Source organism: Rhinoderma darwinii, assembly GCF_050947455.1.
Source record: "Rhinoderma darwinii isolate aRhiDar2 chromosome 1 unlocalized genomic scaffold, aRhiDar2.hap1 SUPER_1_unloc_27, whole genome shotgun sequence".
Taxonomy (NCBI): domain Eukaryota; kingdom Metazoa; phylum Chordata; class Amphibia; order Anura; family Rhinodermatidae; genus Rhinoderma; species Rhinoderma darwinii.
In genome coordinates, this window is record NW_027461664.1 from 309,637 (window position 1) to 337,224 (window position 27,588).

Sequence of the window (27,588 nt, forward strand, 5' to 3'; positions counted from 1 at the left end):
CAATAAGATGTCATTTTTCATCAACATTTCTTATTTTCACAAGGAACAAAATACCCCATTTTGTTGCCCAATTTGTCCTGAGTGCAGCAATAACCCATTTGTGGTGATAAACTGCCGTTTGGGCCCATGGGTGGCCTCAGAAGGGAAGGAGCGCTGTGTGTTCTTTGGAGTGCAGATTTTGCTGGATTGGTTTTCGGGTGCAATGTCGCATTTGCAGAGCCCCAGAGGTATCAAAGCAATGGAAACCCACCAGAAGTGACCCCATTTTGGAAACTACACCCCTCAAGGAATTAATTGATGGGTAATGTGACCATTTAGACCCCATAGTTTCTTCACAGAACTTATTTGAATTGGGCTGGGAATTTAAAAAAAATATATATTTTCCAATAATATGTAGTTTTAGCTAAAAATTTCTTATTTTCACAAGAAATAAAACACTCCATTTTGTTGCCCAATTTGTCCTGAGTGCAGCAATACCCCATTTGTGGTGCTAAACTGCCGTTTGGGCCCATAGGGGGGCTTAGAAGGAAAGGAGCACTATTTGTTCTTTGGAGTCCAGATTTTGCTGGATTGGTTTTCGGGTGCCATGTCGCATTTGCAGAGCCCCAGAGGTATCAAAGCAATGGAAACCCACCAGAAGTGACCCCATTTTGGAAACTACCCCCTCAAGGAATTCATTTATTGGGGTTGTGACCATTTTGACCCCATAGTTTTTTCACATAACTTATTTGAATTGGGCTGGGAATTCAAACAAAATTTATTTTTTCCAATAATATGTAGTTTTGGCTGAAAATTTCTTATTTTCACAAGAAATAAAATACCCCATTTTGTTGCCCAATTTGTCCTGAGTGCGGCAATGCCCAATTTGTGGTGATAAACTGACGTTTGGGACCATGGGAGGGCTCAGAAGGAAAGGACCACCATTTGGCCTACTGGGGATTTTCTGGTGCGAAGTCATGTATGCAGAAGCCCCTGAGGTAACAGTACAGTTGAAACCTCCAAGAAGTGACCCCATTTTAAAAACTACACCCCTTAAGGCATTCATTTAGAGGTGTAGTGAGCATTTTGACCGGAGACATACACCCTATAAACTGTAATGTGTGTTCCCACGGGTATGGCAATACCCTACATGTGGCTGTTATCAGCTGCCTGGGCATGCAGCAGGGCTCAGAGGGGAAAGGGGGGATAAGCTGTGCGGAGTGCATCAGGGTAAGTAAAACTGGGGTAGATTAAAAATCAAGGGATGTGTAATGACAAGGTAGGGAGACAGACAGGTGAGCCCTAATCTACCCGCCACTCAGTCCCTGCCTACTTGCAACGACCCGTCCTAAGCGACAGGGTACAACTGGGCGACGGTCCCTACGCTCAGTAAGTGCAAGACAGACAAAACAGACAGGGGTACACAGAAGATAGGGAAACGGGGCAGCTGCCCACGGAGACACCGTGAGCAACAAGAGTGGTGAACGAGGAGTGAGCAAGGTACAAAACGCTGAGCAGGAGAGTTGTCAGAAAGCCAAGGTCAATAACAAGCAGAGGATCAGTAGTACAAGCAGCAGCAGCAGCAAGCCAGGAAACAAGCATAGAAGAATCACAGGCAAAGGAGGAACAGGAAAGGCAGCTATAAATAGACAGTGGGCGGGAACTAGCTCCGTCTGGCCAGGCTGTGATAGGCTCTCCCACTCCTAAGCCTGACATCCTGAGTGGTGGAAGATGGAGTCAGTCTCACAGACATAGGAGCAGGTGCAGACTGATTGCCCACGGGCGTCGACACAGAACCTGTGTCTGGCAAATCCTTTACAGGATGTATGATAAATTTTGAAGCACTCTTTCATATGGAGCCTTAGTTTTTCGGGACACGTGTCACATTGATATATTGTGTCCTTCCTTATCCCCCTCTTATAGCAGACTTTGTACCTATTTTCACTTTTTCCTTTCTTGCCAGTTTGGGGAACTTCTCCTGGAAAGTGTTGCCCTGGTATGATGCGTGTGGCCATGCTTCCAGAAGTACTGGGTGCCCCCCCCCTTCTTGGTCCCTAAAAATTAGTTTCTTGATAACCACCTCTTGAAATTTTAGGAAAGTTCCCCTCTGGCCTGTACATCGACGTAACACGTACACATTGTACAATGCCATCTGTATGATGTGCACGGCCAGCTTCTTATACCACACCGCATGGCGCTGTAGGGCTTCAGGGCTTGATCTAACAAGTCCACCCCTCCCATGTACCTACTGTAGTCCAGGATGCAGTCTGGTTTAGGGGTCTTTGTACTGGTACCTCGTACAGGTACATGGGTACTGGTGTGACATCTCTCTTGTCCTTGTACTTGACACACAATATGTTGCTGCTAGATTGTGCCCTGCTCTCACCCCCTCTGAGTGTTTGCCCAAGCAGAGTCTTAGGGAGGCCTCTCAGATTTCTTCTAGCGGTGCCGCATGACTTCTGGAAGCGAGGCAGTTGAAGAGAGGGACGCTGGTATAAAAATTATCCAGGTAGAGGTGGTAACCCTGGTCTAGCAGTGGGTGCACCAAATCCCACACAATTTTTGCATTAACTCCCAGTAAGGGGGGGGAGGGCATTCTGGGGGCTGAATACTGGTGTCCTTCCCTTCATATATCCTAAATTTGTAGGTATACCCTGATGCACTCTCGCACCGCTTATACATCTTCACGCCATACCTTGCCCTCTTACTCGGCAGGTACTCGCGGAATTGAAGCCTCCCTTTAAAATGTACCAAGGACTCCTCAATAGAAATAAACGTCTCGGGGGTGTATGCTTGGGAAAACCGGACACTGACACGGTCTAATAGGGGTCTCCGTTTATACAAACGGGCAAAACTGGGTTCGTCTTGGAGTAGGCCATGCTCATCAGGAGAAGCAAATTATTGCCTTATTTTTTTTTTTTTTTTAGGTTCCACTTCATTTCTGAAGTTGCTTTGAGGGGCCCATATATTAGACACCCCTATGAAACACCCCATTTTAGAAACTAGACCCCTCAAAGTATTCACAACAGCATTTAGAAAGTTTATGAACCCTTTAGGTGTTTCACAGGAATTTAGAGCAAAGTAGAGGTGAAATTTACATATTTATTTTTGTCAGAAAATCCTTTTTATGCAATTTTTTTTCTATAACACAAAAGGTTTTACCAGAGAAACGCAACTCAAAATGTATTGCCCAGATTCTGCAGTTTTGAGAAATATCCCACATGTGGCTCTAGTGCGGTAATGGACTGAAGCACTGGCCTCAGAAGCAAAGGAAGACCTAGTGGATTTTGAGGCCTCCTTTTTATTAGGCACCATGTCCGGTTTGAAGAGGTCTTGTGGTGCCAAAACAGTGGAAACCCCCCAAAAGTGACCCCATTTTGGAAACTAGACCCCTTGAGGAATTCATTGCAGTTTTCATGGGGTGCATGCGGCTGTTTGATCAGTTTTTATTCTATTTTTTTTACAGCGTTCACCGTGCGCTATAAATGACACATTGACTTTATTCTGCGGGGCGATACGATTACGGTGACACCAGATGTTTATAGGTTTTTTATGTATTATGGCGTTTGCACAATAAAATACGTTTTGGAAAAAACCATTCCCTTTTTGTGTTACCTTATTCTAAGAGCCAGAACTTTTTTATTTTTCCATCAAGAAAGCCGTGCGAGGACTTATTTTTTGCGTAACGAACTGTAGTTTCGATCAGGAGCATTTTTAGGTACATGCGACTTTTTGATCTCTTTTTATTCCATTTTTTGGGATGTGAAGTGACCAAACAATTGTGATTGTGGTACGGTCTATTATTATTTTCTTTTACGGCGTTCACCGCGCGGGATAAATAACTAAATAATTTTGTAGTTCAGGCCGTTACGGACGCGGCGATACCAATTATGTATAGTTTATTTGTTTGTTTATATATTTTTATTAATAATAAAGGACTGATAAGGGAAAAAGGGGGGATTTTTACTTTTAATACTTTTAAAACTTTTATTTTCTTATTTTTACACATCTTTTTTTTACTTTATTACTTTGTCCCACTAGGGGACTTGAGGGCAGGAGGCCCTGATCGCTATTCTAATACACTGCACTACATGCGTAGTGCAGTGTATTGGAGTGGTCAGCTACTCACTGACAGCAAGAATAGTGGGTCCTGACTTCGTCAGGACCCACTAGGCTTCCGTCGATGGCATAGCCGGACGCCATTATACGTGCCCTATCTCCTATATAAGTAAAGAGGCTCTGTCACCACATTATAAGTGTCCTATCTCCTATATAAGTAAAGAGGCTCTGTCACCACATTATAAGTGTCCTATCTCCTATATAAGTAAAGAGGCTGTCACCACATTATAAGTGCCCTATCTCCTATATAAGTAATGAGACTCTGTCACCACATTATAAGTGTCCTATCTCCTATATAAGTAAAGAGGCTCTGTCTCCACATTATAAGTGTCCTATCTCCTATATAAGTAAAGAGGCTGTCACCACATTATAAGTGCCCTATCTCCTATATAAGTAAAGAGACTCTGTCACCACATTATAAGTGTCCTATCTCCTATATAAGTAAAGCGGCTGTCACCACATTATAAGTGTCCTATCTCCTATATAAGTAAAGCGGCTGTCACCACATTATAAGTGTCCTATCTCCTATATAAGTAAAGAGACTCTGTCACCACATTATAAGTGCCCTATCTCCTATATAAGTAAAGAGACTCTGTCACCACATTATAAGTGTCCTATCTCCTATATAAGTAAAGAGACTCTGTCACCACATTATAAGTGTCCTATCTCCTATATAAGTAAAGAGGCTCTGTCTCCACATTATAAGTGTCCTATCTCCTATATAAGTAAAGAGACTCTGTCACCACATTATAAGTGCCCTATCTCCCATATAAGTAAAGAGGCTGTCACCACATTATAAGTGTCCTATCTCCTATATAAGTAAAGAGACTCTGTCACCACATTATAAGTGCCCTATCTCCTATATAAGTAAAGAGACTCTGTCACCACATTATAAGTGTCCTATCTCCTATATAAGTAAAGAGACTGTCACCACATTATAAGTGCCCTATCTCCTATATAGGTAAAGAGACTCTGTCACCACATTATAAGTGCCCTATCTCCTATATAAGTAAAGAGGCTCTGTCACCACATTATAAGTGTCCTATCTCCTATATAAGTAAAGAGACTCTGTCACCACATTATAAGTGCCCTATCTCCTATATAAGTAATGAGACTCTGTCACCACATTATAAGTGTCCTATCTCCTATATAAGTAAAGAGGCTCTGTCACCACATTATAAGTGTCCTATCTCCTATATAAGTAAAGAGACTCTGTCACCACATTATAAGTGTCCTATCTCCTATATAAGTAAAGAGACTCTGTCACCACATTATAAGTGTCCTATCTCCTATATAAGTAAAGAGGCTCTGTCACCACATTATAAGTGTCCTATCTCCTATATAAGTAAAGAGACTCTGTCACCACATTATAAGTGTCCTATCTCCCATATAAGTAAAGAGGCTCTGTCACCACATTATAAGTGCCCTATCTCCTATATAAGTAAAGAGGCTCTGTCACCACATTATAAGTGTCCTATCTCCTATATAAGTAAAGAGGCTCTGTCACCACATTATAAGTGCCCTATCTCCCATATAAGTAAAGAGGCTCTGTCACCACATTATAAGTGCCCTATCTCCTATATAAGTAAAGAGGCTCTGTCTCCACATTATAAGTGTCCTATCTCCTATATAAGTAAAGAGGCTCTGTCTCCACATTATAAGTGTCCTATCTCCTATATAAGTAAAGAGGCTCTGTCACCACATTATAAGTGCCCTATCTCCTATATAAGTAAAGAGGCTCTGTCACCTCATTATAAGTGTCCAATCTCCTATATAAGTAAAGAGGCTCTGTCACCTCATTATAAGTGCCCTATCTCCTATATAAGTAAAGAGGCTCTGTCACCACATTATAAGTGTCCTATCTCCTATATAAGTAAAGAGGCTCTGTCTCCACATTATAAGTGTCCTATCTCCTATATAAGTAAAGAGGCTCTGTCACCACATTATAAGTGTCCTATCTCCTATATAAGTAAAGAGGCTCTGTCACCACATTATAAGTGTCCTATCTCCTATATAAGTAAAGAGGCTGTCACCACATTATAAGTGCCCTATCTCCTATATAAGTAAAGAGGCTCTGTCACCACATTATAAGTGCCCTATCTCCTATATAAGTAAAGAGGCTCTGTCACCACATTATAAGTGTCCTATCTCCTATATAAGTAAAGAGGCTCTGTCACCACATTATAAGTGCCCTATCTCCTATATAAGTAAAGAGGCTCTGTCACCACATTATAAGTGTCCTATCTCCTATATAAGTAAAGAGGCTGTCACCACATTATAAGTGCCCTATCTCCTATATAAGTAAAGAGGCTCTGTCACCACATTATAAGTGCCCTATCTCCTATATAAGTAAAGAGGCTCTGTCACCACATTATAAGTGTCCTATCTCCTATATAAGTAAAGAGGCTCTGTCACCACATTATAAGTGCCCTATCTCCTATATAAGTAAAGAGGCTCTGTCACCACATTATAAGTGCCCTATCTCCTATATAAGTAAAGAGGCTCTGTCACCACATTATAAGTGCCCTATCTCCTATATAAGTAAAGAGGCTCTGTCACCACATTATACGCGTCCTATCTCCTATATAAGTAAAGAGGCTCTGTCACCACATTATAAGTGTCCTATCTCCTATATAAGTAATGAGAGTCTGTCACCACATTATAAGTGTCCTATCTCCTATATAAGTAATGAGAGGCTGTCACCACATTATAAGTGTCCTATCTCCTATATAAGTAAAGAGGCTCTGTCACCACATTATAAGTGTCCTATCTCCTATATAAGTAATGAGAGTCTGTCACCACATTATAAGTGTCCTATCTCCTATATAAGTAATGAGACTCTGTCACCACATTATAAGTGTCCTATCTCCTATATAAGTAAAGATGCTCTGTCACCACATTATAAGTGTCCTATCTCCTATATAAGTAATGAGAGTCTGTCACCACATTATAAGTGTCCTATCTCCTATATAAGTAAAGAGGCTCTGTCACCACATTATAAGTGTCCTATCTCCTATATAAGTAAAGAGGCTGTCACCACATTATAAATGTCCTATCTCCTATATAAGTAAAGAGGCTCTGTCACCACATTATAAGTGTCCTATCTCCCATATAAGTAAAGAGACTCTGTCACCACATTATAAGTGTCCTATCTCCTATATAAGTAAAGAGACTCTGTCACCACATTATAAGTGCCCTATCTCCTATATAAGTAAAGAGGCTCTGTCACCACATTATAAGTGCCCTATCTCCTATATAAGTAAAGAGAGTCTGTCACCACATTATAAGTGTCCTATCTCCTATATAAGTAAAGAGGCTCTGTCACCACATTATAAGTGTCCTATCTCCTATATAAGTAAAGAGACTCTGTCACCACATTATAAGTGTCCTATCTCCTATATAAGTAAAGAGGCTCTGTCACCACATTATAAGTGTCCTGTTTCCTATATAAGTAAAGAGACTCTGTCACCACATTATAAGTGCCCTATCTCCTATATAAGTAAAGAGGCTCTGTCACCACATTATAAGTGTCCTATCTCCTATATAAGTAAAGAGACTCTGTCACCACATTATAAGTGCCCTATCTCCTATATAAGTAAAGAGGCTCTGTCACCACATTATAAGTGCCCTATCTCCTATATAAGTAAAGAGGCTCTGTCACCACATTATAAGTGCCCTATCTCCTATATAAGTAAAGCGGCTGTCACCACATTATAAGTGCCCTATCTCCTATATAAGTAAAGAGACTCTGTCACCACATTATAAGTGTCCTATCTCCTATATAAGTAAAGAGGCTCTGTCACCACATTATAAGTGCCCTATCTCCTATATAAGTAAAGAGACTCTGTCACCACATTATAAGTGTCCTATCTCCTATATAAGTAAAGAGGCTCTGTCACCACATTATAAGTGTCCTATCTCCTATATAAGTAAAGAGACACTGTCACCACATTATAAGTGCCCTATCTCCTATATAAGTAAAGAGGCTCTGTCACCACATTATAAGTGCCCTATCTCCTATATAAGTAAAGAGACTGTCACCACATTATAAGTGCCCTATCTCCTATATAAGTAAAGAGGCTCTGTCACCACATTATAAGTGTCCTATCTCCTATATAAGTAAAGAGGCTCTGTCACCACATTATAAGTGCCCCATCTCCTATATAAGTAAAGAGGCTCTGTCACCACATTATAAGTGCCCTATCTCCTATATAAGTAAAGAGGCTCTGTCACCACATTATAAGTGTCCTATCTCCTATATAAGTAAAGAGGCTGTCACCACATTATAAGTGCCCTATCTCCTATATAAGTAAAGAGGCTGTCACCACATTATAAGTGCCCTATCTCCTATATAAGTAAAGAGACTCTGTCACCACATTATAAGTGCCCTATCTCCTATATAAGTAAAGAGGCTCTGTCACCACATTATAAGTGCCCTATCTCCTATATAAGTAAAGAGGCTCTGTCACCACATTATAAGTGTCCTATCTCCTATATAAGTAAAGAGGCTGTCACCACATTATAAGTGTCCTATCTCCTATATAAGTAAAGAGGCTCTGTCACCACATTATAAGTGCCCTATCTCCTATATAAGTAAAGAGGCTCTGTCACCACATTATAAGTGTCCTATCTCCTACATGATGTGATCGGCGCTGTAATGTCGGTGACAGTAATGCTTTTTATTTAGAAAACGTTCTATATTTACCACGTTAGGAGCGATTTTAGCTTTATGCTAATGAGTTTCTTAATGCCCAACTGGGCGTGTTTTTCCATTAGACCAAGTGGGCGTTGTAAAGAGGAGTGTATGACGCTGACCAATCAGCATCATGCACTTCTCTCCATTCATTTAGTCACCGCATAGTAAGGGTATGTTCACACAGCTTATTTACGGACGTAATTCGGGCGTTTTCCGCCTCGATTTACATCCGAAAATGCGGCTCGATAGCATCGGCAAACATCTGCCCATTGAAAGCAATGGGTTTTACGTTGGTCTATTCCCACGAGGCGTAAATTTACGCGTCGCTGTCAAAAGATGGCGCGTAAATAGACGCCCGCGTCAAAGAAGTGCCTGTCACTTCTTCAGACGTAAATGAAGCCGTTTTCCATTGACTCCATGGAAAAACAGCTTCATTTACGTCCGTAATTGACGCCGCGAAAAAGCGCCTCAACATGCCATGTCGGCTGAAATTACGGAGCTGTTTTCTCCTGAAAACAGCCCCGTAATTTCAGCCGTTACGGACACTGCCGTGTGAACATACCCTAACACTGCGTTGTTCACTATGTGCTGTCTTAGGCTATGTTCACACGGGGTATTTTGCAGAGTTTTTTTACGCAGAAACCGCGTCGCAAAACTCGGCAAAAACGGCCCGAGAACGCCTCCCATTGATTTCAATGGGAGGCGTCGACGTCTTTTTCCCGCGAGCAGTAAAACTGCCTCGCGGGAAAAAGAAGCGACATGCCCTATCTTCGGGCGCTTCCGCCTCTGACCTCCCATTGACTTCAATGGGAGGCAGGAGAAAGCGTATTTCTCGCTGTTTTATGCCCGCGGCGCTCAATGGCCGCGGGCGAAAAACGGCGCGATAATCGCCGCGAAAATCGGCGTGCAGGGAGAGGAATATCTGCCTCAAAGTTCCAAACGGAATTTTGAGGCAGATATTCCTCCCCCAAAATACTCCGTGTGAACATAGCCTGTTTAGACAGCCCAGCCAGGAAGGGATGTCTATTCACAATCCCGACACTTCGTTAACGTATCTGTGGTACTTACAGCAGAGCAAGCGTAATCTCCCTGTAACCTGTGATTTATAGCGAGATCTCGCTATTTAAGTAATAGTACGTCCTGGTAAAAACTGCCATTCCGCCCCCATCCCATCTGTGAGCAATGACAACTGCTGTCACAAACAGCAGTTGTCACATCTCCTTCCCCAGGGTCCCCGCCGATTAACTCCTTAGAAGCCGCGTTCAATAGCGTTTGCGGCTTCTAAGTGGTTAGAACACAATCGACGGCCCCGCAAAGTGATTACATATGCCCTGATGTACTCCGCATAGTTTACATATATCCTGATGTACTCCTCACAGATTACATATACCCTGATGTACTCCGCACAGATTACATATACCCTGATGTACTCCTCACAGATTACATATACCCTGATGTACCCCGCTCAGATTACATATACCCTGATGTACTCCTCACAGATTACATATACCCTGATGTACTCCTCACAGTTTACATATATCCTGATGTACTCCTCACATATTACATATACCCTGATGTACTCCTCACAGATTACATATATCCTGATGTACTCCTCACATATTACATATACCCTGATGTACTCCTCACATATTCCATATACCCTGATGTACTCCTCACATATTACATATACCCTGATGTACTCCTCACAGATTACATATACCCTGATGTACTCCTCACAGATTACATATACCCTGATGTACTCCTCACATATTACATATACCCTGATGTACTCCTCACATATTACATATATCCTGATGTACTCCTCACAGATTACATATACACTGATGTACTCCTCACAGATTACATATACCCTGATGTACTCCTCACAGATTACATATACCCTGATGTACTCCACACAGATTACATATATCCTGATGTACTCCTCATTGATTACATATACTCTGATGTACTCCTCACATATTACATATACCCTGATGTACTCCTCAGATTACATATACCCTGATGTACTCCTCACATATTACATACACCCTGATGTACTCCTCACAGATTACATATACCCTGATGTACTCCTCACATATTACATATACCTTGATGTACTCCTCACATATTACATATACCCTGATGTACTCCTCACATCTTACATATACCCTGATGTACTCCACACAAATTACATATACCCTGATGTACTCCTCACAGATTACATATACCCTGATGTACTCCTCACACCTTACATATACCCTGATGTACTCCTCACAGCTTACATATACCCTGATGTACTCCTCACAGCTTACATATACCCTGATGTACTCCTCACAGCTTACATATACCCTGATGTACTCAACCCAGTTTACATATACCCTGATGTACTCCTCACAGATTACATATATCCTGATGTACTCCTCACAGATTACATATATCCTGATGTACTCCTCACAGTTTACATATACCCTGATGTACTCCTCACAGATTACATATACCCTGATGTACTCTTCACAGATTACATATACCCTGATGTACTACTCACAGATTACATATACCCTGATGTACTCCTCACAATTTACATATACCCTGATGTACTCATCACAGCTTACATATACCCTGATGTACTCCTCACAGATTACATATATCCTGATGTACTCCTCACAGATTGCATATATCCTGATGTACTCCTTACATATACCCTGATGTACTCCTCACATATTACATATACCCTGATGTACTCCTCACAGATTACATATACACTGATGTACTCCTCACATATTACATATACCCTGATGTACTCCTCACATATTACATATATCCTGATGTACTCCTCACAGATTACATATACCTTGATGTACTCCTCACATATTACATATACCCTGATGTACTCCTCACATATTACATATACCTTGATGTACTCCTCACATATTACATATACCCTGATGTACTCCTCACATATTACATATACCCTGATGTACTCCTCACATATTACATATATCCTGATGTACTCCTCACAGATTACATATATCCTGATGTACTCCTCACAGTTTACATATACCCTGATGTACTCCTCACACATTACATATACCCTGATGTACTACTCACAGATTACATATACCCTGATGTACTCCTCACAATTTACATATACCCTGATGTACTCCTCCCAGCTTACATATACCCTGATGTACTCCTCACAGATTACATATATCCTGATGTACTACTCACAGATTGCATATATCCTGATGTACTCCTTACATATACCCTGATGTACTCCTCACATATTACATATACCCTGATGTACTCCTCACAGATTACATATACACTGATGTACTCCTCACAGATTACATATACCCTGATGTACTCCTCACAGATTACATATACCCTGATGTACTCCACACAGATTACATATATCCTGATGTACTCCTCATTGATTACATATACTCTGATGTACTCCTCACATATTACATATACCCTGATGTACTCCTCAGATTACATATACCCTGATGTACTCCTCACATATTACATATACCCTGATGTACTCCTCACAGATTACATATACCCTGATGTACTCCTCACATATTACATATACCCTGATGTACTCCTCACATCTTACATATACCCTGATGTACTCCACACAGATTACATATACCCTGATGTACTCCTCACAGATTACATATACCCTGATGTACTCCTCACAGATTACATATACCCTGATGTTCTCCTCACATCTTACATATATCCTGATGTACTCCTCACAATTTACATATACCCTGATGTACTCCTCACAGATTACATATACCCTGATGTACTCCGCACAGATTACATATATCCTGATGTACTCCTCACAGATTGCATATATCCTGATGTACTCCTTACATATACCCTGATTTACTCCTCACATATTACATATACCCTGATGTACTCCTCACAGATTACATATACACTGATGTACTCCTCACAGATTACATATACCCTGATGTACTCCTCACAGATTACATATACCCTGATGTACTCCACACAGATTACATATATCCTGATGTACTCCTCACAGATTACATATACCCTGATGTACTACTCACAGATTACATATACCCTGATGTACTCCTCACAATTTACATATACCCTAATGTACTCCTCACAGCTTACATATACCCTGATGTACTCCTCACAGATTACATATATCCTGATGTACTCCTCACAGATTGCATATATCCTGATGTACTCCTTACATATACCCTGATGTACTCCTCACATATTACATAAACCCTGATGTACTCCTCACATATTACATAAACCCTGATGTACTCCTCACAGATTACATATACACTGATGTACTCCTCACAGATTACATATACCCTGATGTACTCCTCACAGATTACATATACCCTGATGTACTCCACACAGATTACATATATCTTGATGTACTCCTCATTGATTACATATACTCTGATGTACTCCTCACATATTACATATACCCTGATGTACTCCTCAGATTACATATACCCTGATGTACTCCTCACATATTACATATACCCTGATGTACTCCTCACAGATTACATATACCCTGATGTACTCCTCACATCTTACATATACCCTGATGTACTCCACACAAATTACATATACACTGATGTACTACTCACATATTACATATACCCTGATGTTCTCCTCACATTTTACATATATCCTGATGTACTACTCACAGATTACATATACCCTGATGTACTACTCACAGATTACATATATCCTGATGTACTCCTCACATATTACATATATCCTGATGTACTCCTCACATATTACATATACCCTGATGTACCCCTCACATATTACATATACCCTGATGTACCCCTCACAGATTACATATACCCTGATGTACTCCTCACAGATTACATATACCCTGATGTACTCCTCACATATTACATATACCCTGATGTACTCCTCACAGATTACATATACCCTGATGTACACCTCACATATTACATATACCCTGATGTACTCCTCACATTTTACATATAACCTGATATACTCCTCACAGATTACATATACCCAGATGTACTCCTCACATATTACATATACCCTGATGTACTCCTCACATCTTACATATACCCTGATGTACTACTAACAGATTACATATACCCTGATGTACTCCTCACAGATTACACATACCCTGATGTACTCCTCACAGATTACATATACCCTGATGTACTCCTCAGATTACATATATCCTGATGTACTCCTCACATATTACATATACCCTGATGTACTCCTCACACCTTACATATACCCTGATGTACTCCTCACAGCTTACATATACCCTGATGTACTCCTCACAGCTTATATATACCCTGATGTACTCAACCCAGTTTACATATACCCTGATGTACTCCTCACATATTACATATATCCTGATGTACTCCTCACAGATTACATATATCCTGATGTACTCCTCACAGTTTACATATACCCTGATGTACTCCTCACAGTTTACATATACCCTGATGTACTCCTCACAGATTACATATACCCTGATGTACTCCTCACAGATTACATATACCCTGATGTACTACTCACAGATTACATATACCCTGATGTACTCCTCACAATTTACAAATACCCTGATGTAATCCTCATAGATAACATATATCCTGATGTACTCCTCACAGTTTACATATACCCTGATGTACTTGTCACAGATTACATTTACCCTGATGTACTCCTCACATACTACATATACCCTGATATACTCCGCACAGCTTACATATACCCTGATGTACTCCTCACAGTTTACATATACCCTGATGTACTCCTCACAGATTACATATATCCTGATGTACTCCGCCCATCTTACATATACCCTGATGTACTCCGCACAGCTTACATATACCCTGATGTACTCTGTCCAGCTTACATATACCCTGATGTACTCCGCTCAGATTACATATACTCTAATGTACTACGCAGATTACATATCCTGATGTACTCCGCCCAGTTTACATATACCCTGATGTACTCAGCACAGATTACATATATCCTGATGTACTCCTCACAGTTTACATATACTCTGATGTACTCCGTCCTGCTTACATATACCCTGATGTACTCCGCTCAGATTACATATACCCTGATGTACTCCTCACGGCTTACATATACCCTGATGTACTCAACCCAGCTTACATATACCCTGATGTACTCCTCACGTATTACATATATCCTGATGTACTCCTCACAGATTACATATATCCTGATGTACTCCTCACAGATTACATATATCCTGATGTACTCCTCACAATTTACAAATACCCTGATGTACTTTTCACAGATTACATATACCCGGATGTAATCCTCATAGATAACATATCTCCTGATGTACTCCTCACAGTTTACATATACCCTGATGTACTCGTCACAGATTACATATACCCTGATGTACTCCTCATAGATAACATATATCCTGATGTACTCCTCACATATTACATATACCCTGATATACTCCGCACAGCTTACATATACCCTGATGTACTCCACACAGTTTACATATACCCTGATGTACTCCTCACAGATTACATATATCCTGATGTACTCCGCCCATTTTACATATACCCTGATGTACTCCGCACAGTTTACATATACCCTGATGTACTCCGCTCAGATTACATATACCCTAATGTACTACGCAGATTACATATCCTGATGTACTCCGCCCAGTTTACATATACCCTGATGTACTCAGCACAGATTACATATAGCCTGATGGGCTCCTCACATATTACATATACCCTGATGTACTCCTCACATATTACATATACCCTGATGTACTCCTCACAGATTACATATATCCTGATGTACTCCTCACAGATTACATATACCCTAATGTACTCCTCACATATTACATATACCCTGATATACTCCTCACATCTTACATATAGCCTGATGTACTCCTCACATATTACATATACACTGATGTACTCCTCACAGATTACATATACCCTAATGTACGCCTCACAGATAACATATACCCTAATGTACTCCTCCCATTTTACATATATCCTGATGTACTCCTCACATATTACATATACCCTGATGTACTCCTCACAGATTACATATATCCTGATGTACTCCTCACATATTACATATACCCTGATGTACTCCTCACAGATTACATATATCCTGATGTACTCCTCACAGATTACATATACCCTGATGTACTCCTCACAGATTACATATACCCTGATGTACTCCTCACAGATTACATATTCCCTGATATACTCCTCACATATTACATATACCCTGATGTGCTCCTCACATATTACATATACCCTGATGTACTCCTCCCATATTACATATACCCTGATGTACTCCTCACATATTACATATACCCTGATGTACTCCTCACATATTACATATACCCTGATGTACTCCTCACAGATTACATATACCCTGATGTACTCCTCACAGATTACATATACCCTGATGTACTCCTCACATATTACATATACCCTGATGTACTCCTCACATATTACATATACCCTGATGTATTCCTCACAGATTACATATACCCTGATGTACTCCTCACATATTACATATATCCTGATGTACTCCTCACATATTACATATAACCTGATGTACTCCTCACAGATTACATATACCCTGATGTGCTCCTCACATATTACATATATCCTGATGTACTCCTCACATATTACATATATCCTGATGTACTCCTCACATCTTACATATACCCTGATGTACTCCTCACATATTACATATACCCTGATGTGCTCCTCACATCGTACTCCTCACATATTACATATATCCTGATGTACTCCTCACAGATTACATATACCCTGATGTACTCCTCACATATTACATATACCCTGATGTACTCCTCACAGATTACATATACCCTGATGTACTCCTCACATATTACATATACCCTGATGTACTCCTCACATATTACATATACCCTGATGTACTCCTCATATATTACATATACACTGATGTACTCCTCACAGATTACATATACCCTAAAGTACTCCTCACAGATAACATATACCCTAATGTACTCCTCCCATTTTACATATATCCTGATGTACTCCTCACATATTACATATACCCTGATGTACTCCTCACAGATTACATATATCCTGATGTACTCCTCACATATTACATATACCCTGATGTATTCCTCACATATTACATATATCCTGATGTACTCCTCACATATTACATATACCCTGATGTATTCCTCACATATTACATATATCCTGATGTACTCCTCACAGATTACATATTCCCTGATATACTCCTCACATATTACATATACCCTGATGTGCTCCTCACATATTACATATACCCTGATGTACTCCTCACAGCTTACATATACCCTGATGTACTCCTCACATATTACATATACCCTGATGTACTCCTCACATATTACATATACCCTGATGTACTCCTCACATCTTACATATACCCTGATGTACTCCGCACAGCTTACATATACCCTGATGTACTCCTCACATATTACATATACCCTGATGTACTCCTCACATATTACATATACCCTGATGTACTCCTCCCATATTACATATACCCTGATGTACTCCTCACATATTACATATACCCTGATGTACTCCTCACAGATTACATATACCCTGATGTACTCCTCACAGATTACATATACCCTGATGTACTCCTCACAGCTTACATATACCCTGATGTACTCCTCACATATTACATATACCCTGATGTACTCCTCACATATTACATATACCCTGATGTACTCCTCCCATATTACATATACCCTGATGTACTCCTCACATATTACATATACCCTGATGTACTCCTCACAGATTACATATACCCTGATGTACTCCTCACAGATTACATATACCCTGATGTACTCCTCACAGATTACATATACCCTGATGTACTCCTCACAGATTACATATACACTGATGTACTCCTCACATATTACATATATCCTGATGTACTCCTCACATATTACATATACCCTGATGTGCTCCTCACAGATTACATATTCCCTGATATACTCCTCACATATTACATATACCCTGATGTACTCCTCACATATTACATATACCCTGATATACTCCTCACAGATTACATATACCCTGATGTACTCCTTGTTATCGTTTCTTTCTTTTTAAATATAAATAAATTTTGAGCTAAAACGACTTTATTTCCACTGCTCAATTCTAATACAATCGATGTAACACCTGTGGTGTCAAAATGCTCACTGCAGCCCTAAATGCTCGCCCTGAGGGGTGTAGAATCCAAAATGGGGTCATTTGGGGAGGGTCTCCATACCTCCGAACACTCCCAGATTCCAGGTGGTGTCCCGATCGGCCGCTGGCATGTCCCGGTGTCAACTGCATCTACGTTCTCAGGACACAGACCAGGGCCAGCGTCCACACATGGTCGAATCGGGCAAATGCCGGGGCCCCCTGCTCTTTTAGGGGGGTCCACTCAGCTGACGGCTGCTTTATGCTGCCCAGCTCAATTTCACTTTGCACAAACTGGGGGTCTTTCATATTTGTTCTCCCGTTTCTGCCGCCGCGTGAGTTGCTCCGCAAAGAGTCCAATAAGTCACATGGCACACTAGGGCCACATATGTCATATCACTAAACACTGCAGAATCGGGGTAATAAATATTGAGCTGTGATTCTCTGTTATCATCTGCTGTGTTAGTGAAATAAAGGAATAAAATTATATCTGCAGAATAAGAGAAACATTCGGACATTTCACCCCCACTTTTTATGGGGGGGGGGGTAATATATTGTCCCTTGTTGGCATTACTTTATCTGTCCTTCTGTTTTATGTCGTTAGAAAATGTATAAATTTACCAGCAATTGTTTATATTTTCAAGAAAAATTCCAAAAAGCCTCCAGACAGATACAGAGTGATATATTCTGCAGATTATTACACCACTGACCTGTCTACAGATCTGCAGAACATTGCTCTGTCCTCTACTGACAGATACAGAGTGATATATTCTGCAGATTATTACACCACTGACCTCTCTACAGATCTGAAGAACATTGCTCTGTCCTCTACTGACAGATACATAGTGATATATTCTGCAGATTATTACACCACTGACCTCTCTACAGATCTGCAGAACATTGCTCTGTCCTCTACTGACAGATACATAGTGATATATTCTGCAGATTATTACACCACTGACCTCTCTAGAGATCTGCAGAACATTGCTCTGTCCTCTACTGACAGATACATAGTGATATATTCTGCAGAGTATTACACCACTGACCTCTCTACAGATCTGCAGAACATTGCTCTGTCCTCTCCACCTCCTGACAGATACAGAGTGATATATTCTGCAGATTATTACACCACTGACCTGTCTACAGATCTGCAGAACATTGCTCTGTCCTCTACTGACAGATACAGAGTGATATATTCTGCAGATTATTACACCACTGACCTCTCTACAGATCTGCAGAACATTGCTCTGTCCTCTACTGACAGATACAGAGTGATATATTCTGCAGATTATTACACCACTGACCTCTCTACAGATCTGCAGAACATTGCTCTGTCCTCTACTGACAGATACAGAGTGATATATTCTGCAGATTATTACACCACTGACCTCTCTACAGATCTGCAGAACATTGCTCTGTCCTCTACTGACAGATACATAGTGATATATTCTGCAGATTATTACACTACTGACCTCTCTAGAGATCTGCAGAACATTGCTCTGTCCTCTACTGACAGATACATAGTGATATATTCTGCAGAGTATTACACCACTGACCTCTCTACAGATCTGCAGAACATTGCTCTGTCCTCTACTGACAGATACAGAGTGATATATTCTGCAGATTATTACACCACTGACCTCTCTACAGATCTGCAGAACATTGCTCTGTCCTCTCCACCTCCTGACAGATACAGAGTGATATATTCTGCAGATTATTACACCACTGACCTGTCTACAGATCTGCAGAACATTGCTCTGTCCTCTACTGACAGATACAGAGTGATATATTCTGCAGATTATTACACCACTGACCTCTCTACAGATCTGCAGAACATTGCTCTGTCCTCTACTGACAGATACAGAGTGATATATTCTGCAGATTATTACACCACTGACCTCTCTACAGATCTGCAGAACATTGCTCTGTCCTCTCCACCTCCTGACAGATACATAGTGATATATTCTGCAGATTATTACACCACTGACCTCTCTACAGATCTGCAGAACATTGCTCTGTCCTCTACTGACAGATACAGTGTGATATATTCTGCAGATTATTACACCACTGACCTCTCTACAGATCTGCAGAACATTGCTCTGTCCTCTACTGACAGATACAGAGTGATATATTCTGCAGATTATTACACCACTGACCTCTCTACAGATCTGCAGAACATTGCTCTGTCCTCTACTGACAGATACAGAGTGATATATTCTGCAGATTATTACACCACTGACCTCTCTACAGATCTGCAGAACATTGCTCTGTCCTCTACTGACAGATACAGAGTGATATATTCTGCAGATTATTACACCACTGACCTCTCTAGAGATCTGCAGAACATTGCTCTGTCCTCTACTGACAGATAGAGTGATATATTCTGCAGATTATTACACCACTGACCTGTCTACAGATCTGCAGAACATTGCTCTGTCCTCTACTGACAGATACATAGTGATATATTCTGCAGATTATTACACCACTGACCTGTCTAGATATCTGCAGAACATTGCTCTGTCCTCTACTGACAGATACATAGTGATATATTCTGCAGATTATTACACCACTGACCTCTCTACAGATCTGCAGAACATTGCTCTGTCCTCTCCACCTCCTGACAGATACAGAGTGATATATTCTGCAGATTATTACACCACTGACCTCTCTAGAGATCTGCAGAACATTGCTCTGTCCTCTACTGACAGATACAGAGTGATATATTCTGCAGATTATTACACCACTGACCTGTCTACAGATCTGCAGAACATTGCTCTGTCCTCTACTGACAGATACAGAGTAATATATTCTGCAGATTATTACACCACTGACCTCTCTACAGATCTGCAGAACATCGCTCCTCTACCTCCTGACAGATACAGAGTGATATATTCTGCAGATTATTACACCACTGACCTCTCTACAGATCTGCAGAACATTGCTCTGTCCTCTCCACCTCCTGACAGATACAGAGTGATATATTCTGCAGATTATTACACCACTGACCTCTCTACAGATCTGCAGAACATTGCTCTGTCCTCTACTGACAGATACAGTGATATATTCTGCAGAGTATTACACCACTGACCTCTCTAGAGATCTGCAGAACATTGCTCTGTCCTCTCCACCTCCTGACAGATACAGAGTGATATATTCTGCAGATTATTACACCACTGACCTGTCTAGAGATCTGCAGAACATTGCTCTGTCCTCTACTGACAGATACAGTGTGATATATTCTGCAGATTATTACACCACTGACCTCTCTACAGATCTGCAGAACATTGCTCTGTCCTCTCCACCTCCTGACAGATACAGTGTGATATATTCTGCAGAGTATTACACCTATAACCTTCGGACCCCCATAGAACACAGGTTCCCTGGATAAATTCCCCAATCTAGAAATGAAAACACTAAAAATGGTAAAAATAAATCTGTTTATTATAGAATCTGGTAGAATTTCTGTGCGGTTTTCTGTGGCTCCGGCCCTTTAACATGCGATGATCGGTGAGATGAAGAGGGGGAGGGTCCTTCTTCACCCGTGGATATGGCCGCCAGTCCACCCTTACACAGCTCGATCCTGGATCAGAAGAAACCGGAAACGTTTTTCATATTTTTCAAAGTCGGATCCTAGAAAAGGAAAAAATACAAATAAGCAAAAAAATTCACAAAACCTTCACCACAAGGAGAAGATGAAGACGAGCGGAAGACGTCAGACTTACCGGATCTCACGTCTGCTCATCACTGGAGGAGTCTTCATGGGAATTTCAGATGGTTTAGGTGGTAAAGACCACGATGTTGGGGTGACAACTGCAAAACAAATCAGAAATTCAGTGTCCAGGCGGCTGTAGAAGAGTCGTGAGGTGAGAAGATCATCAGTGGACGGCACTTACCTCACCTAAAGATGGTAAATGGGCCCCGAGCGGCAGATGGAAATAAGATGGCCGCTATCTCTCCCGGGGGTTGGGGGCCCTGATGGTAAATGGGCCCCAAGTGGCAGATGTTACTAAAATGGCCACTTTCTCTTTCGGGGGTTGGAGGCCCTGATGTTAACCGTAGCCCCCGAAAGGTCGTCCATCTCCACATCAGGAGCTGGAAATTGGCGTCCGCCAACCTCCATCTTCCCATCCTCCATCTCCACGTCCTCTGGAAACTGGCGTCCGCCAGCCTCCATCTTCTCATCCTCCTCCTCCATCTCCACGTCCTCCGGAAATTGGCGTCCGCCAACCTCCATCTTCTCTACAACACTCATCATTGGAAACATCACCATCCTCCTCTTCTTCATATGAGACACGTCCATGATGAGAGCCAGCAAGAGAAACTGACACCGCGGTCAATGTGTGACCCCAATTTATAAACTTGATGATGTCACAACCTGAGGGCCATTATGTGCAAACGGAACACATGCAGATCACAGGCCCCGCCCTTCACATGACATCACGCTCAGATTCTCTAGAGGATGTCACGCTCAGAGAAATAGAATCTGCCCACATTCTAGATGACATCACAAGAAGCGTATCCCAGTGAACCGTTACAACAGAGCGGCCATTTATAACGTAATATGGTAGAAGAATACAGACAGTCGGGGGTTTTAAATAAAACATTGTTACACCGTTCACTGTGTGAGTCAAATAATGCTATGTTGTAATAGTTCTGGACTTTTACCGATGCAGCGATACCAATTTTATTATTATTATTTTATTTTTACATTGTGCTTGGGGAAAATGGGAAATGTTTTTTTTTAACTTTAGATTATTTTTTTTTACACACATTTTATTAGTTCCCCTAGGGGACTTGAACCAGTGATCATTAGATCGCTGGTACAATACACTGCAATACATGGATGAGTTACGGAAACAGCGTAACTCGCTGAGCTACGCTGTTTCCGGAACTCCCATAGTAGTGAATGTCAGTTATAGAAGCAGCGTAGCGTGCTACTCTGTAGCCGTAACTACTATTCAGTTCTATGGGAGTTGCGGAAACTGCGTAGCTCAGAGAGTTACGCTGTTTGCGTAACTCGAACATGTAACCAGGAAGTGAAGTGGCCGGAAGACCGCGGAGCCGGGTAAGATGGAATGGGGCTTAGGGGGCCCCGTTCTAGAGATATTACACCTGTGGATATGTCATAAATGTCCTTCGTAGGAAAACCAATATAAATGCTGCGGTCGCTATTGACCACAGTATTTAACTAGTTAAACAGCGCCATCTCTGTTCCTAGCCGGTAGTGCAGCGTGTCAGAAGCTGACACCTGCAGTGTATGGGGCAGGCTCAGCGCGTGAGCCCACTCCATACATCATCCCCTCCCCCGCCTGATGATGTGCTGGCACATCACGGGTCGGGAAGGGGTTAAGTAAGGAGCGGTCAGGGGGCCCGGCACTGCCGACTATAACACGCAGGGACTTGTTAGCAAGATTTATTCTTGCTAAAAACTGCGCCTTATAGGCCGAAAAATACTTTATATATATATTGATTGTAGATTTTGTCAATTGTATTTTCGGTACATAATTAACCCTTTCATGACCAGGGGTCATTGATGCCCCTGCGTCCAGGTCACATTTTCCGTTTCTGATTTGCACTTCTTTAGACGATAATAACTTTGCAACCGCTTTGAATATCACAACTATTTTAACTTTGATTTTTACAAGACTTATGAGGCTTTCATTTTCTAGATTAGTTTAATTAATTCCATATTTTCCAATTTTATTATGAGCAGAAAAATCACAAAAAAAATTGAAAAATAAACAATTTTGTAATTTTTTAAAATAGATTTACCCGTTATTTATGTGTGTGTGTGCGTATGTTATATATATATATATAAATATATACACATATATATATATACACACATACATATATACACATACATACACACATACATATATACACATACATACACACATACATATATACACATACATACACACATACACACACACATACATATATACACATACATACACATACATACACATACATACATACACATATACACACACACACACACACATACATACACATACATATATACACACACATACATACATATATACACATACATACACACACATACATATATCCACATACATACACACACATACACATACATACATATATACACATACATATATACACACTGTTGCAGTTCTTTAACCCCTTAACGCTCCATGACCTACTATTAGGTCATGCTAACTGTAGCGTTCGTGCTCAGTGACCTAATAGTAGGTCATGGAGTAAACACGGCGCCGTTCACGCGGGGCGCGTTCATGAGCTGTGATAGCTGCTGTTTCCGACAGCAGACTATCACTGCTCAATGTGCCGGGACCGATCGCGAAGCTTCCCCGCCGATTAACCCCTCAGAAGCCGCGTTCAATAGCGATCGCGGCTTCTTAGGGGTTAATCCGCCATCGCCGGCCTGCTACACGATAGCGGCCGGCGATGGTGACTATGGCAACCGGACACCAAACAATGGCGTCCGGCTATGCCATAGACGGAAGCCTAGTGGTTCCTGACAACGTCAGGACCCACTATGCTTGCTGTCAGTGAGTAGCTGACAGTTCTAATACACTGCACTACGCATGTAGTGCAGTGTATTAGAATTGCGATCAGGGCCTCCTGCCCTCAAGTCCCCTAGTGGGACAAAGTAATAAAGTTAAAAAATAGTTAAAAAAAGATGTGTAAAAATAAGAAAATAAAAGTTTTAAAAAGTATTAAAAGTAAAAATCCCCCTTTTTCCCTTATCAGTCATTTATTATTAATAAAAATATATAAACAAACAAACTATACATAATTGGTATCGCCGCGTCCGTAACGGCCTGAACTACAAAATGATTTAGTTATTTATCCCGCACGGTGAACGCCGTAAAATAAAATAATAATAGACCGTACCACAATCACAATTGTTTGGTCACTTCACCTCGCAAAAAATTGAAGAAAAAGAGATCAAAAAGTCGCATGTACCGAAAAATGGTCCTGATCGAAACTACAGTTCGTTACGCAAAAAATAAGTCCTCGCACGGCTTTATTGATGGAAAAATAAAAAAGTTCTGGCTCTTAGAATAAGGTAACACAAAAAGTAAATGATTGTTTACAAAACGTATTTTATTGTGCAAACGCCATAAGACATAAAAAAAACTATAAACATCCGGTATCGCCGTAATCGTATCGCCCCGCAGAATAAAGTGAATGTCATTTATAGCGCACGGTGAACGCAGTAAAAAAAAAAGAATGAAAAAACAATAGTAGAATTGCTGTTTTTAGTCACCACGCCACCTAAAAATAGAATAAAAACTGATCAAAAAGCCGCATGCACCCCAAGAAAACTACAATGGATTCCTCAAGGGGTCTAGTTTCAAAATTGGGGTCACTTTTGGGGGGTTTCCACTGTTTTGGCACCACAAGACCTCTTCAAACCGGACATGGTGCCTAATAAAAAAGAGGCCTCAAAATCCACTAGGTCTTCCTTTGCTTCGGAGGCCGGTGCTTCAGTCCATTACCGCACTAGGGCCACATGTGGGATATTTCTCAAAACTGCAGAATCTGGGCAATACATTTTGAGTCGCGTTTCTCTGGTAAATCCTTTTGTGTTATAGAAAAAAAATTGCATAAAAAGGATTTTCTGTCAAAAATAAATATGTAAATTTCACCTCTACTTTGCTCTAAATTCCTGTGAAACACCTAAAGGGTTAATAAACTTTCTAAATGCTGTTGTGAATACTTTGAGGGGTCTAGTTTCTAAAATGGGGTGTTTGATGGGGGTTTCTAATATATGGGCCCCTCAAAGCAACTTCAGAACTGAACTGGAACCTAAAAAAATAAATAAATTAGGCAATACTTTGCTTCTTACATTATACTGATAATGAGCCGTGCCCACCCCGAGATGACCCCAGTTTTGACCGTTTGTATAAACGGAGACCCCTATTAGACCGTGCCAGTGCCCGGTTTTCCCAGCATTCACCCCCGAGAATTGTATTTCTATTGATGAGTCCCTGGTACATTTTAAAGGGAGGGTTCAATTCCACGAGTACCTGCCGGGTAAGAGGGCAAGGTATGGCGTGAAGATGTATAAGCTGCGAGAGTGAATCAGGGTATACCTACAGATTTAGGATACATGAAGGAAAGGCCACCCCCAAACCAGACTGCATCCTGGACTACAGTAGGTACATGGGAGGGGTGGACTTGTAAGATCAAGCCCTGAAGCCCTACAGCGCCATGCGGTGTGGTATAAGAAGCTGTTTGTGCACATCATACAGATGGCATTGTACAATGCGTTACGTGCTACGTCGATGTACAGGCCAGACGGGAACTTTCCTGAAATTTCAAGAGTTGGTTATCAAAAATCTAATCTTTAGGGACCAGGAAGGGGGGGCACCCAGTACTTCTGGAAGCGGGGCCACACGCATCGTACCAGGGCAACACTTTCCAGGAGAAGTTCCAAAACCGGTGGAAAGGGAAAGAGTCAAAAGGGGTGCAGAGTCTGCTATAAGAGGGCGATAAGGAGGGACACAATATACCAATGTGACACGTGTCCCGAATAACCAGAGCTCTGTATAAAAGATTGTTTTAAAATTGATCATACATCCCTTGATTTTTAATCTACCCCAGTTTTACTTACCCTGATGCACTCCGCACAGCTTATCCCCCCTCGTCTTTCCCTTCTGAGCCCTGCTGTGTGCCCAGGCAGCTGATAACAGCCACATGTAGGGTATTGCCGTACCCAGGAGAACCCACATTACATCTTATGGGGTGTATATCTCCGGTGGCGCATGCTGGGCACACTATATCGGACACTGACATGCCATATATATATATATAAAATTGCAAATCTCACTCTGCACCATCTGCTGCGCATTATCTTTTACACAGTACCTGTGGGGTCAAAATGCTCACTACACCTCTAGTCTTAAGGGGTGTCGTTTTTAAAATGGGGTCACTTCTCGGGGGTTTCAACTGTACTGGTGCCTCAGGGGCTTCTGCATACATGACTTAGCACCAGAAAAGCTTCAGTAGGCCAAATGGTGGTCCTTTCCTTCTGATGCCTCACATGGGCCCAAACGTCAGTTTATCACCACAAATTGGGCATTGCCGCACTCAGGACAAATTGGGCAACAAAATGGGGTATTTTATTTCTTGTGAAAATAAGACATTTTCACCCAAAACTACATATTATTGGAAAAAATTAATTTTGTTTGAATTCCCAGTCCAATTCAAATAAGTTCTGTGAAAAAACTATGGGGTCAAAATGGTCACAACACCCATAAATGAATTCCTTGAGGGGTGTAGTTTCCAAAATGGGGTCACTTCTGGTGGGTTTCCATTGCTTTGATACCTCTGGGGCTCTGCAAATGCGACATGGCACCCGAAAACCAATCCAGCAAAATCTGCACTCCAAAGAACACACAGCACTCCTTCCCTTCTGAGGCCTCCCATGGGCCCAAACGGCAGTTTATCACCACAAATGGGGTATTGCTGCATTCAGGACAAATTGGGCAACAAAATGGGGTATTTTGTTCCCTGTGAAAATAAGAAATTTTTATCAAAAATGACATCTTATTG

General features: G+C 41.2%; 1 protein-coding gene and 1 long non-coding RNA gene across 2 annotated transcripts in view; both read right to left on the bottom strand.

The window, feature by feature from the left end:
• Positions 1 to 27,588, bottom strand: part of LOC142671139 (uncharacterized) — a gene marked incomplete at its 5' end in the record, with an annotated part of 46,978 nt that overhangs the window by 10,828 nt on the left and 8,562 nt on the right. The gene's annotated exons all lie outside the window — the stretch shown is intronic.
• LOC142671141 (uncharacterized) lies at positions 21,477 to 22,456 on the bottom strand. The gene is made up of 3 exons (XR_012851798.1): positions 21,930 to 22,456; positions 21,759 to 21,846; positions 21,477 to 21,666 (listed from the first exon to the last, which is right to left on the bottom strand). It is a non-coding gene; the product is annotated as an uncharacterized LOC142671141 (long non-coding RNA).